Genomic DNA, 15210 nt, shown 5'->3' with positions numbered 1-15210 from the left:
TGTTATTTACATACAAAGTGTTTTGAGTTAGGCAGGTGTATCCCACCTAGTTCCACACCAGATGATATGGGATGTAGCCACCTTCCTAAATCCCTTCATGTATCTGCCGTTTATCTGCCATGTACCTTTAATGCCCTATAGGTCACCTTAAATATGTAACATTAGTTAACCACGCTCAGGCAACTGAACTGTGACCCTTCTATCTGCAAGATCCTTTGCAGCATTCCTGTTCCTCTGCCTTCCCCATCTTTCCTACGTGATATATTAACCTATTTGGTCCTTGCTTTTACACCACAGGGATGGGCAGCTTTACAGACCCTAGGTAAGACTCATGTAGCACACAGGCTGCAGGTGAGTGCTGTATAAATTGGCTCTTGCAGGAGGGGGATGGATCTTATATTCTTGTTATCAGAGATAATGCTGATGAGGTTCTTGCAATAATCTCACTGTTTTATCTTGTTATACAGAAATGAATCATGTTTAGGAACAGGTATATTTGCAGGTGGTGTGAGCAGGGAGGAAGAGACAACTGAGAGCTTTTACTCTTCTAATTGCAATCTCTTGCTCACCTACCATAGCACTGATCCCACTCATTTCCATAATCCAGTGCATCACCAAATTTTTCAGTTCTTTCAGACATATGCAAGGAGGCTGGGGAGGGACTTTTTATAAGGGTATGTAGTGACAAGACGAGGGAAAATGGTTTTTAACTGGAGGAAGGTAGATTTAGACTAGATATTAGGAAGAAATTCTTTGCTTTGAAAGTGGTGAGACACTGGTACAGGTTGCCCAGAGGGGTTGTGGATGCCCCCTCCCTGGAAATATTCAAAGCCAGGCTGTATAGAGCTTTGAACAACCTGGTCTGGAGGGAGGTATCCCTGACTGTAGCAGGAGGTTAGAAATAGGTGATCTGAAAGGTCTCTTCCAATCCAAACCATTCTATGATTCTAACCATTCTATGATTCTACAAGTTAGGAAAAAGCTCCTTATACAACTAACACAGAGAATCTGCCAGGAGAAGTGCAAATTCATTTCAGCTGAAGCCTTTGCCATCTCGCCCTACCAGACACTCTCCCCTCTACACATACTATTTTATGACTGTGAACCATACCAAACTTGTTCAGGGTTAACAAAAGCTGTTTTTAAACAGTTCTGGACTTCAGCTGGAACAAAGCAAGAGCAACTGCAGTTGAAACAAAATGCAAACTAGAATGGAATTGAAAATCCTCTGCTAAGCTCTCTGGGTCAAGATTTGCCACGTACCAGTTAAATGCACAGACATACAACATTTGGAATTCCGGGTGTGTCCACATTGCACCTAGTGGTGAAAGTAATAAATAAAGTATTGCTGATGTTGCTGATGACAATAATAATAACAGTAATAATTGGATTAATTTTGCAAAGACCCACTGTCTGGAAATATAGAACATGATGTTCAGGTATTGCTTTTTTTAAAATGTAATTCAGCATTATTATGATTATTATTGACACTGGTTATCTGTCAGCACGTGGTGGGTGGAAATAACTTGGGGTGTGACTGATGGAGCTTGTTGCTGGTTTTGTTGTGTGTTTTTTGTTTTGTTTTGTTTTTTTCCTACTGAATTTGTTGATGTGTATGCTTTTCCATGCAGATGGCACCTTTGGCAACAGCCTGCTTGGCAGGATTTCAGGGCACCATTAATCTATCAAAGCAATGCTAATGAAGTTGGACTCTTAACAGTTTACTCACCATCTGCTTCTAACAGTCATCCTTCTCTGTGTTGTCCCTAACGCTTCCCTCCTGGAGGATGGGAACTCTGAACAGTAGTGATTCATTCTCCTAGCTTGCAAGCTCCCATATCCTGATGTAGCTATTGACTTCCTGTAAAGTTTTTGTTGAAACATAATGTTAAAAAGTCAAAAACTTCGTAGAAATCCAAGGTCATGTTTTAAACCCTCTATATTTACTAATTTTCCCTATCCTTAGGCTTCCCACTTAAGTTGCAATCAGTTTCTACCTTCCACCTTTGTATTAGTTTTCTTAACAGAAGCTCTTAAACTCAGAATAATCATTTTCAATTTGTCATTTGAGTTAAATGTTCCCGGTTTTACTGCAAAGTAAAATATTTATAAGCTTTTTCTTTTCCAATGTTATCTGTTGGTCTAAATAAAGATATAGCCTGCCCACAAACCTCACCTCATGTTCCATCTCCAGACCAAAAGAGTTAGCAGAGCTACCTTTCTTCCAGTAAAATCCCTTACATTTCTGTGCCAATTACGTATTGCCAAGGTGCTCCACACCTATCTCATTCCATCATGGATGGGATTTGCAAACTGGGTAGTTTCCCTGCCTATCTGGCCCACAAGACCTGAGTCAGAAATGTTCTTGGAGCACAAAGAAACACATCCAAGAAACACAAAATTTATAACCTCCTTATGACTGCTTTTTATTCAAAAGTCTCAAGATTTTACCTGGAATGGGGCAGTCCCAGGTGCAAGTTTCTCTTGATCCTGAGGGTATTTGAAACAACATCTCTGTTTCTCTACCTCCCAGGAGAACACCCTAACCACCAAGAGATAGTCCTGTAGATAGTGGATCTCATAATCTTTTCCAGTAAATCTGTTCCACTTTAATTAAATATTCATTGCACTAATGAAAGAGATAATAACTCTAAACACAGATGGAATGGGAAAACTTGGGTTATAGCCTCATATCTAACAGATATCTTCAGCATGATGCACTGCATTTGTGAAACTAATTTTAGGAGATTAATTCTTACTTTACCTACAGAAACTGTAGATTCCTTTGAAGCTGCATATGGCAGTGGGAAGAATAAGTTAGAAAATGCAGCAGTAAGCATTGTAATGCTGTAGTCTTTCTGCATCTGTAGTTTCCAATGCATTGCTGCCTAAATTATTTCCTTTTAATTCAACAAAGGAAATAATAACTCCCCAATTACGTAACTGTAGATACATGGTGATTTATTAATAATGATTGCTGCATATTGGCTAAGCAATTCAGGACAGTGAATAAAACCATTAATTATAACCTCTGCAATATTTGTAAGACCAGTCATGAGAGTGACAAATTCAACATTGCAATTTAGAGGGTTATCAAAAATATGAAAAAAAAGAATTCTCAACTGAGTTATTGTTACATTTGAAACAGAGAAAATCAAGGTCTTTGCAATAGGTAGTAAAAATGTTTGAAGCACGAATAACATGCTTGTAATGAAACATAGATTAGGAAATAAAGATGACAAACAAACATGAGAGATGTGATAGAGATTGTGAAATTGGTTGTTCCCAATTACCGGATTTCATATTCTAAGAAAAATGAAACATCTTACAGATGTGAATGGCAATTCACAGATGTTAAAAGGGAAAACACTTTTTCACAATGGATAATTGACCTGTGGAACAGATTGCCACATGATAGCTCCAAGTCCAAGAGCTTAGCAGGTTTTATAAAGGCTTAAACATGAATAGGTATAATTAGTTCATCTATTACTAAACAAGATACGTTATATTAGTCACTAGTTGCATTTAAAAAGATAAAGACTTTGCAGGAAACTTTAATTCTTACCCAAAAACAAATTTCCAAATCTCAACTTTCAGTAACATTTTCCAAAGTAAATATTTTTGTATGTCTATTAAGTGGAAAAAAAATAATAAGTTTTGGTTATATATATATGTGTGTGTGTGTGTGTGTGTTTGGTTATATATATATAAATATATATATATATACCTCTATATATACCTCTGCCTTCTCTTGCTTAATATGAATAGGAAATATTGTAATTTAATCTTGCTTAAAAGACGGACTAACACTGCCTTGTTCTGGCTAATAACTGGTATCTGTGCTGAAGTAACTCCTAGGAAATGCAACAAACAGGAGGAATTTTCCACAGAAGTGCATACAGGAGAGTCCAGACCTCTTCTGAAAGTGTTTATGAATGAGAATAGTTTAAGTTTCTAGAAGACATTCTACAGTATGATAATTCCATCCTATATACTTCTAAGGCGGATTGACGTCTTACATTCTAGAGTGACAGTGCTCATTCAAGAATTCCACCTCTTTGAAATCAGTGATTTTGCTTTCTTACTCATTGTGAAAACATTCTTTTTTCTTGGCCCAGATTCCATATAATTTGCCAGAAGCATCTGTAAAAAAAATATTTCTCCTTGCGTTTCTAGATAATCAGGGAGAAAGTTCCTGCATCCAGAGGGCAGTTTGAAGAATCATGAGACTGCATTAAAATTTAGGTCAGAAGGGACTTTTGGAGGTTATCATGTCACAGCACATCAAGATTTTTTAGGCATTTTTAAGATCTGAATCACACTCTGAAAGTGTCAGTATCTCTCATCTTATAGAAAAATGCTGTGCTGACAATAGAAGGAAAGGAACGCGTAAGAAGACTAAATGGATGTTTAAGTGTAAATAAGACAATTTCCTTGTCACTTTTTTTTCTCTTTACCTATCATCTCATTTGCCTGCTTTTCCCTTCATTAATCTGACACTGTCTGCTTCTCAGTTAACATCACATTACTGAAATATATACGATAGTTTTGGAAACTACCTATACCAAAGATGTTCTTTGCAGACAGTGTGGTGCTATTTAGAAACCAAGTATTCTTTGTTGTGTTTCCTGCCAAAGGAATATTTTTTCATGGTTTTACTGCTAGGTGATACATTGCTTAGAGCTCCATGCTGAAGTGGTTAGATCACTAATCTGCTTAAAGCTAACACAGATATCCCAACATTGTATTTCCATCTAAAGAGGTGACATAACTTATATATACTTCTTGATGGTGACCCTGTCAACCATTAATGTCAACCGAAAAGAAAAAAAAAAAAAACACCCAAAATCCAGTTCCAAGAATGTGTGAGATTGACATCAAATTATTTCCTTCGTTCAGCCTTGGTTTATTGTGCCCTTGGGGATTTTCAGGTACAGGCACATCATCAAGCTTCATTTCATTTGTCCCATGCTAATATATATATACTAGTATGCAATGGGTTACTGGAGCACTGCATGTTTTTGAGTGTATTTATCTTCATATCATTCCTGTGAAGAAATCAAGTGCTCTTATTCCCATATCACACATTGCAAATTGAAGCACAGAAAGGGAAAATTTTTGAATGATCGTTTAGGAAGTATACAGAAGAGCAAATCCATTGTTCACTTGAGGAAATCATTCTTTCAGTTGCAATAAAATTGGAGATTCTTCTATATTCATGTGCTTCCAGTAGCTGACAATTTAAGGCAAATCACAAACAAAAATGTCCATGAAAATGTAAGAATTTACAGCATTTTGTGCACCAACTCACATTTTCTTTTCCCATTGCTGGAATTCCAGTTCAATTCCAATTGTTCCAACTCAGTATTCCTTTTAAAGAGCTGAATGTTACATATCTATTCCAAGACATCAACAACAAACAGTGAAACTCCCTCAAAATGCTTCTGTACATTCAGTGTCTCTTTCCCCACCTCTTAGAGAGAAAGCTCATTTCCCCAGAAATGAAACTCTTCCTTTATAATTTTTGTTTATCCCAACGAACCAGATAGAACCACACATCACCCACCTCACTCAGTTTCCTATTTCCAGTTTTCTTCTTTTTCCCTTTTTCTCCTTTATTTTATTTTATTTTTTAATTATTATTATTACTTCTTCACTTTATTTATTTTTAACTCACACTTCTGTGAAGTATTCCCCCAGGCTCTGGAAAGATCAGTCACACATTACATGGTAAGTGAGCAAACTGGCCAGATTACAGAGCAGCAGCAGCAGCTCTAGGTTAAATAACAACGTGTTCCCGAAACACCTGTTAGAGTGCTCCAAAACATTTCACTCGCAGAAACTTGCTGCAACACATGGAGACCTTTTAAGACACATGTTCACTTGGGAACTTCCTGGTGTTGATTCTGTTGTTTGCCTAAATAATAACCAGCTCACTGGGATGTTAAACTTTATCTCTGAATGTTTCAGCAGTTTCAGCACCTTACCGAACGGGGAGAAAAAAAAATAACAAAAAAGACTGAATTCTGTTAGTTAGATTTTATTTATTTTTTGATGTAGATGGGTTTGGATAGGTGGGTTAATCTGTGGCTATCTTCAGGCAGTTGGTTTTACCAATTCAGCACAGCTCTGTCTGCATTTTATCTCAGCTGAGATTCTAAATTAAACATACATTTAAAACTGATGGCAACTGAAAAGTGCATCTCATTGAATTGAAGCTGGCTGCAGTGTTTTGTTATGTTTTCAAGTTACTCTGTAAACGTTTGTGTTCCTTATCCTGATTACAGATGCAATTTTACAGCCTGTTTATTGATTTTAAAACTTTAGAATGCCATTGACATTGGCTATAAGGAATCTCATTTGTCTGGCAAGAGATTGCAGGAAGAATTTTAGACCTGATTAATTTGGTCTTGTGTTGCTTTTCCATTTGAACTTGTAATAGGAATTCTTCATTTTCACTGTATTATTTTTGTTTGTAAAAAGCTAGTGCATCACATTGGTATATTTAAACACATGCAAGATTTTTTTTCTTTCTTAGCCATTTTAGTTATCTTGTATAAACAGTTTGAAATAAATAAATGTACACATGAAAACAGATAAGAATTGACAAGATTCTGTGAAAAAGAAAAAACCCACACAATTAAATATGCACTGAATTTCTCACTGCAAATAACAAACTCAAATAATATTGCATTTTTGATCATCATTCATAACTATTGAAGTTAAGTAAATTTAAATCTTGCCTGAGAGTTCATGATCTGACCTACAAATTACCATAATATTTAGGACTAACAGCATTAAAACAACAAAAAAAGATTCCCTCAAGGACACCTCTCAGCCTGGAGTCTAAGCCAATTGTAGTAACTGATTTAGACTTCACAGGAATGCTGTGGACTAAGAAACAACTTATTTTACACAGAAGAAAGCTAAAGCCCCATAACTAAAACTGTACTTAGATGACATCTACAAATCATTGTTAACATTAAACCAAAGAAGAATTCACAAACGTTTAACCGGAACCACAACAGCAGCAAGCATCACATCATAGCCAAGAAAATTGGTCCAATGTTAAGTTGTCAGTGAAGAGCATTCAGTATGGCATGCGACAAATAAACACGCCTCTGGCAAAATTTTCTGTTGTTGTTATCCCATTATTCCCCAAACTACATCTTGGTCCACAGCAAAATTAGACAAAGTGACAATAAGAAACCCATGGGAGCAGGTGGTGTCTCTGTGGTGCAAGATATACTGGCTACCTAACATTACAGAAATTGTCTCATATTTGAATGCAGCTTTTTTTTCAGTTCACTGTTTATCCCTAAGAATACCATTTTATTATAAATGTACATGATTATAAAAAATGCATTACATTTTTTTTCCAAATTTCTTCAGACAAAATTGATTTTTTCAAAGATCTCATATTCAGCCTATACAATCCAGCCAACTGCATTCAGGTAGGGGAAGAAAAATGAAGTTATGATAAATAACTTCAAGAATGAGCTCTGTTAAAATATTGTCAATATGTTGAAATAATGTTTTCCTAGAAATGTTTAATGTTAATCTTTATATTAAAAGACAGCATCACTGGCATGTCAGTTATTGTGAAGAAAAACTAACCTTCATTCTGAAAAAAGGAAAGAAAATAAAGGGAGGATATCAACATTATTTCAGAAGCTAAATCTACTGTTGAAATTACTGTAGAACTTCAACATTCCCCTTATGTATGAAAAACAATAATAATTTCTATGATGTCTTCTCAGAATTTAGTCAAAAAGTTATTGAAATTTCTAAAGAAAATGATAATTCACTTTTTTTTTTCTTGTGTTGTGAGTTTGGTTTCTTTGATTACAGCCAATAGGTAAGATCCCGTGCCTTAGAAAACTGAAAATCACTGTACCAAGCAGCAGTGCAATCTATCTGCTTTTCAGGATTGCTTAGGTCCACTGTATCTACACATACTAGATATCACAGAATCATAGAATTGTTGGAAGGAACCATTAAAGGTTATCTAGGCCAACCACCCTACAATGTACAGGGGCACCTAGAGCTAGATCAGGTTGCAGAGAGCCCCATCCAGCCTGACTATGAATGTCTCTAAGGGTGTGACATATCCCACCTTTCTGGACAATCTGTTGTAGTCATGCACTACATTTATAGTAAAAAACTTTTTTCTTATATCCAGTCTATATCTCATCTGTTCTAGTTTGAAACCATTTCCCCTTGTCCTGTCACAACAGACTCTGTTAAAGATTCTGTCCTCTTCTTTCTTAGAGCCTCACTTTAGATCCTGAAAGGCAGCTCTCAGGTGTCCCTGGAGCCTACTCTTTTCCAGGCTGAACAGCCCCAGCTCTCTCAGCCTGTCCTTGTAGGAGAGCTGTTCCATCCCTTTGATCATTTCTGTGGCCTTCCTCTGGGCATGCAGGCCCACATATCTCCTGTACTGAGGACTCCACATCTGGATGCAGTACTCCAGGTGAGGCCTCACCAGTGCAGAGTAGAGGGGCAGGATCATCTCCCTTGACCTGCTGGTCATGCATCTTTTCATGCAGCCCAGGATCCCCTTGCACCTGGATTTGTGGAACCTCATAAGGTTCTCCTGGGCCCACTGCACAAGCCTGTCTAAGTCCCTCTGGATGGCATCCTGTCCCTGAGACATGTTGACCGCACCACATAGCTTGGTATCATTTGCAAACTTTCTGTGGGTGAACTCAGTCCCACTATCGGTGTCACTAATGAAGATGTTAAGAGCTTCATTCGCAGTACAAACCCCTGAGGGATGTACTGGGAATGTACTACCCTTCTTAAAAATGAGTGTGACATTGCCTTTTTTCCAGCCATCAGGGATGTCACCTGACCTCCATGACTTTTCAAACATCTTCAAGAGTGGCTTGGTGACTACATCAGCTAATTCCCTCAGACTCTGAAATGCATGCCATTGAGACCACAGACTTATGGATGTTCAGGTTCCTCATGTGGTCATGAACTTGATCTTTGTTTACAACAGAAGGGACATTTCCACCTTAGTACCCACCTTCTGACTCATCTGTTCAAGCAGTGTGTGAAGAGCAGTTGCCATTGATGACAGAGACAAAATTTGCTGAGTCCCTCAGCCTCCTCCTTGTCAGTTGTTACTAGCCTGACTTTATTGTTCAGTAGGGGGATATGCCTTCTTGGACATTCCTTTTCTGATAATGCACCTGATCCTTGGACATTCCTTTACTGATCAATGCAAAGAATAAGAAGCCTTTCTTATTCTTCTTTGCACCCCTTGTCAAGTCCAGTTCCAGCTGGGCCTTGGCCTTCCTGACCACTCCTACACAGCCTAGCAGCATCCCTATGGTACATCCAAGGGTACCTGCTCCTGTTTCACTGCCCATGCATTTTCTTCTAACTCTCCAATTTGACCAGAAGGTCCTGGTACAGCAATGATCAGCTCTTGCCTTCCTTTCCTGGATTCCTACACTTGGGGATTCTCTTGTGCCCTAAGGAAAGCTTCCTTGCAGATCTTCCATCTCTGCCCTGATCCCTTGTCCTTGAGGAGTTTCCCAGGGGAAAACTAACTAGGTAACTACCAGAAAAGCTGGAAGTTGGCTTTTACTATTTACTGATAAATACTTATATATATTTACTGATTTTACTATTTCTCTTCCCACATCCCTCAGGAGTACACTAGTTAGTAAGAAAAAGCTGAATTTCAATTACGTCCATATACTCACAAGATTTTTTCCTGTGAATGCATTCTTAGTACTTACCTAAATCCTTTTTAAATACTTTCTCCAAAAAACAGACATTTAAGCTCTGTATAGATTTCATAGAAAAGCTAAATGAGTTAGCTCTGTTGAGGTTTGTAATTGCTTTACTCAGACACCTGGTAAGGTGCACTCTTTCTGTAGAAGTCTGGTGGTCAAAGCCCTACAGAAGAAAGAGAGCTACACTGTAGGAGCAAGACAATTGGATGGAATAGTTTTTATATGTCCTGAATGCTTGCCAGAATATTCTGATAGCTGCAGGCTGTTTCTATGCAAGGACTTGTCCCCCTTCTGCTGAATATGATCCACTCCATGGCCTCAAAACACAGGGCTTTGGCATGGTCAATGTTTTTACAAATTCAGCTTCTACTAATCTCTTTTCTCTGTTGTGCTGGGCAGGATCCCAAAATGTGTGGAAGCACGTAGCATTTGTTCTTCTACCCTCCACCCTTAGTAGAAAAGGAAGATATCTGACTCAAGCAGACTATTTGACTTCCTGGAAGGAGAGTAATATGAAGATTCCTCATTGAGCTGTACTAAATAAGACCTACAAAACACCTTTCTTTAATGAGGAAAACTTAAATCCTTTACTCCTCTTGCAGACAAAGCCACAAATCTGTTGGGAGCCCAGGTGAAGATACCAACAAAGCTCTAGTTTCCAGATGTAATGGATGCTGTATTTGCAATGGGCTATTTTTCTTAGGCTTTCTTGGCCTAGATATCCAAAATCAAAATTGCTTTCTCAAACAGTGGAAAAGAACTAAAGTGACAATCAGATCCCATAATGATTTCTAACTTCTGGAGCAGTTAATGTTAGGGCCTGTTATATCAAGTCTACCAGCCCATTAACAGATTAAGAATCACAAAAATAACAAAAACAATGAAGAGATGATAGACAAATGAAAGATGTAGAACAAATACTGAGAGAATCCTGTCATAGCACGGTGTTTCAGCAAAGATGCAGAAATCCACGGTTTGACCATTTAAGACATGCAATGAAAATCACTATCTGTTGAAATGACTTTATGACAGTGACTCTGTGATCAAGTCCAGTTGCAGAGCAGAAAGGTTTTAGGGATGAGCTCTGAACAATGAGAGATGCAGAGATGAGGATGTGCTCTCTTTTCCAAGAACGAGCTGTGCAGCTTGGCCTAGAAGCAAAAGATAAGTTGCCATATGTTGATTTTCTATGAGCTATTTTCCTAAGTGGCAGCTTTTATGAAGGGCATAATGTCAACTTTCAGAGATAGCTGAAAGGCACTATTCTCATTTTATCAACAATTTATATCTCCACAAGAATTCATACATCATCTTGAGTAAAGGAGGACCAAGAGTAAGTGAGATACTACCAGGAAAGACAATGGCTTCAGTGGGATGTAAAGGAGAAAGTACCATGAAAGTTGATGGGAAAGAAGAAAATGCTAAATAACTGAGGAGAAGAATAAATCAGTACTGAAAAATATCACACAGGGAAGCTTAAAATTAATTTGGTTAAAGCACAGAGCACAGTAGAGCAGTAATAAAAGCAAGAGGAGGGTTATCCCTTCTAATCTAGGGTATCTCTAGGAGCCCAGATGAAGACAAACACCAGCTGTAAGAGGCAAAATCAGGGTTAAGGTCACCCAAGAGCAAAACAGATCAAGGTCAAAAGGGATCCAAAGATTGTGGAGTATTAGTACTTGAAGACTTTTAAAACCTGGCCTGTTCTGAGCCAGGGATTCAGAGTCCAGCAGAAGGCCACAGTCAAGTGCCTGGAGAACTTCTCTTCTGAGAAAAGGTTGAAAGAGTTGGACTGCTCAGACTGGAGGAGAGGAGGCTGAGAGAGTATACTATCAGTGCCTATAACTTACCAGTGTCTGAAGGGAGACTGTAAAGAAAATGAAGCCAGACTCTTTTCAGTGATTCCTGGTGACAAGACGAGGCCATGAGCAAAACCTGGAACACAGGAGGTTACCTCTGAACATCAGGAAACACTTCTGTGCTGTGTGGGTGATGGAGCACTAGCACAGATTGCCCAGGGAGGTTATGGAGACCTCTATTTGGAGGTCTTCAAGAGTAGCTTGAATGTGATCCTAGGCACCATGCTCTGGATGTCCCTGCTTGAGCAAGGGTTGGACAAGATGGACTCAGATGGTCCCCTCCAACCTCAACAATCCTGTGATTCAGTGATTCTATTATCTTCAGAGGCTCTCTTTACACTCAGTCATCCTGTAATTCTGTGATAAACTTGATAACTAGAGATTTTCTGGATTTTTAATTTTGTTTTTAGTCCCATCAAGACCAACCTCTCCACACTGCAGATCTGTATTTCCTTAGGATTGCAATGTCCATTTGCCTTTAATTATGTGGTAAGTAGATGTCCATTTCCTTTAAAGGTGCAGTGGTTCTGAAAGCAAAATTTGTTTAGATGTATTTTTTGTATGCATAAAGGCTCTGGATTTTGGTCAGTACATTCTGTAGACAAACTTGGCATGCTGCTCTGCAGAATTAAAATGGTATAAGTGACACCAATAGATAAGTATCAGGCCTGGCATGTTTTCAAACAGTCTGATTGCTAGAATAAGAAAGCAGTGTAAAACAAACATCCTTCTGATATAACTATATTGAAATCAGTGAGATACTTAATACGGACACAATTCTGCAGGGAGGAGTCTCAAAATCTCTATGTAATATAATGTTCCTGAAGTCAAGAATTAGAAGAAATGGCTTTATTTTACCAGTGTTTCATAAACTACTCTGTCGCAGTCACAGAGAATGTTTCTTAGAGGATGAGCCTCCCTAAAATATTCATGCTCTGTAATGGTAGTTCAGGTTTCAAATGAGAAAAAATAATGTCAATGTCACAATGTATTGACTGTTGTGATATTCAGACATCAAGAGATCATTTCAAAAAGGAGATACTGCTACATTCCACATGATGGCAGGAGATCTGTTTTTCTTCTTGCAAAACCGGTGCTTACATTTTAAAATTGTCCTATTAAATATTGCAAGATAAGCAATCTCCCATATTCGTCAAGCTGCTTTAGAATAATGTGTTCTCAAAACATGTTCAAAAGCGACAATTCTTCTTTCTATATGAAAAAACAAACATACTGAAGGAGTTTTGCAAAGTTTACCTAAGTGATGAAATAATAGAAATGCCTTATAAAATAATACATTCAAGCAAATCAGTATTTCAGATCAGGGTTAGAATGCTTACTTTGGTATGTTGTTATTGCTGTTGTTGTTGTTGAATATAATTATATTAATTTACTGTGAGATATTTTCCTTAGTAGAAAGGAACTCTCAATCACAATTTAATGTGACCGATTTTCAATTATTTTAATACTTTTCTGCTTATATTTTCAACTAAAGAAATAGTAAAAACATTAAGTCTGTTATTTGTTTCTTTTTTTTTTTTTTTTCTCCTGTAGTTTGAGGAACTTCAGCATGTCTTTTCTGAAGAGGTTTTGTAGCATTTCAAAAGCATTGCAAAATCAAACATGGTACCTTAAAAATATAAAACAGAGACTGTCTATGTCCAAGTTTTCGGTAGGTAGTGGAGTGAAAAAAAAAAATTACTTTTACTGTATTGAGTTTCATTATTATCGCTATTATTATTAATTTTCTACCAGACATCTGTTTTTTGCATCTATGTAAAATAAGGAAAATAATAATAATAATAATAATAACAATACTTTTCACTGCTTAATCATATATTGAAACAAAGAAAGCAGGAGAAAATCTCGCAAGATTTCTTGTTTTTCTCTTGCACATAGCTAATCTTTAAGCAATATACATGAATCATTAAACAATTATGCAAGTGTATGTTCTGCTAAAAAGTGCACTGAGTTCATCCTCTGTTTCACTCTACCAGGGCGTGCCCAATTCTTTTGGCAAGTTCATCTTTATTAATTTCATATTAGGGCCAGAAAACAATCACAGTATGACATTCTGATATCATAATATCAAGGCTTCTGACATAACAAAATTAGATTATGGGCAGCCATTGTGAGTTCCTTACAGGTTAGACACTTAAGACAGTAAAGGCATGGGCTAAATACATGAATTCTACAGTTTTTATGTATGAACTCAGTATTTAATGTTTATTTACTTTTTTACCCCATCTGTCTCAAAGTTTGATCCCATTTGTGGTTGAGCTGAAGTGGTGGGTCGCTGAGTGCAGCTGGAAGGATGAAGATGTCAGCAGCTCCTACTGACTTAACACAGGAGAACATCGAGCCTGCAGCAAACAACCAGGCAAAACACATGGTATTAACACAAGCACCATCTCTCAGCCTATTGCTCCTCAGAGACCCATGGGGATGAGTACTGAATATGACAGTGGACAGACACCAGCCAGGAACCACTCATGGCTGAATGTTGGTTGTGACCTGCAAGGTGGTCACTCATTCCCTAAAACATCCTCAACTTCTAGGCTATGGAGATGGATATAGTCCCATGGGTTATTTGTATGTGGGAGAACACTGAGCCAACACACTATCTAATGTAAACCTCTCTAAAGCTATCCTTTAAAAAACAAGCAAAAAAAGGAAGTATTCCCTTTTGGTTATATAATGCAGCCAGCAAAGTGCACCACACTGCTTAAATTGTAAGTCCATCAAAGGCTGGCACCTCCTCGCTTAATAAACCTTTCTCTTTGTATTTGAGTCACACTTGATCATTTTAACTGCATTTTAGTACTGTTAGCTCTGGGGAGACAACTCAGCTTTTGGCTCAGAGACCCGGAACGGAACTGTAGGATAATTTTCAATTATGATATCTCTCCTATTGATGATGAATGATACTCAAGAAAAAAAACAAAAACCTGAGTATGATAACCTAGTTTTAACTTGTAATCTAAACAGATGTGAACTGTGGTCTTTGAGAATTAATAACAATGGAATGTCATATTATTATTTTCCAATGCTTTCTGAAGAGGAATTTCCCTGAATGGGTGCTGATGACAATTAAAAAAAACATTTTGTTACTGATCAGTGCTTAAATATCAGCTAGCCAAACATTGTTCATTTTGTAGCTCTTCTTTGTTTGGTACACTTTCATTTGTTTTTGGCATGATTCTTAATATGGAGAAAAAAACAGACTCATTCGTTTCGATTTGGTTTCTAGTCTGTTGTATGTTCCAACACTCATGAATTATTGTAAAATATCTGTGATTAACTTGTAAAGACTTGAGAAAACTAATTAATTATGGACTTCATTTATTTTCACATCTCCTTTTTATGTACCCAAGTAGATTTTCATCTTGAAAAATGGAACCAGAAAAGCCTTCCCTGCAAAACTCTGAATTTTGAGTAAAAGTAGACTTAGTAAAAGTGTGGGTAAATTTGTTTTCTTTTTGCTCTTCTCTTCTCTTCTCTTCTCTTCTCTTCTCTTCTCTTCTCTTCTCTTCTCTTCTCTTCTCTTCTCTTCTCTTCTCTTCTCTTCTCTTCTATTTTCTTTTTTCCTTTTCCTCTGTCTT

The 15210-nt window shown here is 37.4% G+C and overlaps 2 long non-coding RNA genes across 2 annotated transcripts in view; one reads left to right on the top strand and one right to left on the bottom strand.

The window, feature by feature from the left end:
* Positions 1-290: 290 nt before the first annotated feature.
* LOC121107886 lies at positions 291-15072 on the top strand. The gene is made up of 4 exons (XR_005842280.2): positions 291-351; positions 12019-12097; positions 13163-13280; positions 13867-15072. It is a non-coding gene; the product is annotated as an uncharacterized LOC121107886 (long non-coding RNA).
* LOC107054627 overlaps positions 8442-15210 on the bottom strand; it is a 52290-nt gene continuing 45521 nt past the window's right edge. Inside the window, exons 3-4 of the long non-coding RNA XR_005842281.2 lie at positions 11600-13971; positions 8442-10900 (exon numbers count right to left, since the gene is read on the bottom strand). This is a non-coding gene — a long non-coding RNA (uncharacterized LOC107054627). The remainder of the gene's footprint in view (positions 10901-11599; positions 13972-15210) is intronic.

This window comes from Gallus gallus, chromosome 1 (genome assembly GCF_016699485.2).
Source record: "Gallus gallus isolate bGalGal1 chromosome 1, bGalGal1.mat.broiler.GRCg7b, whole genome shotgun sequence".
NCBI classification, from domain to species: domain Eukaryota; kingdom Metazoa; phylum Chordata; class Aves; order Galliformes; family Phasianidae; genus Gallus; species Gallus gallus.
The sequence above is the reverse complement of the archived record's forward strand: the minus strand, read 5'-3'. Positions and strand labels throughout refer to the sequence as shown.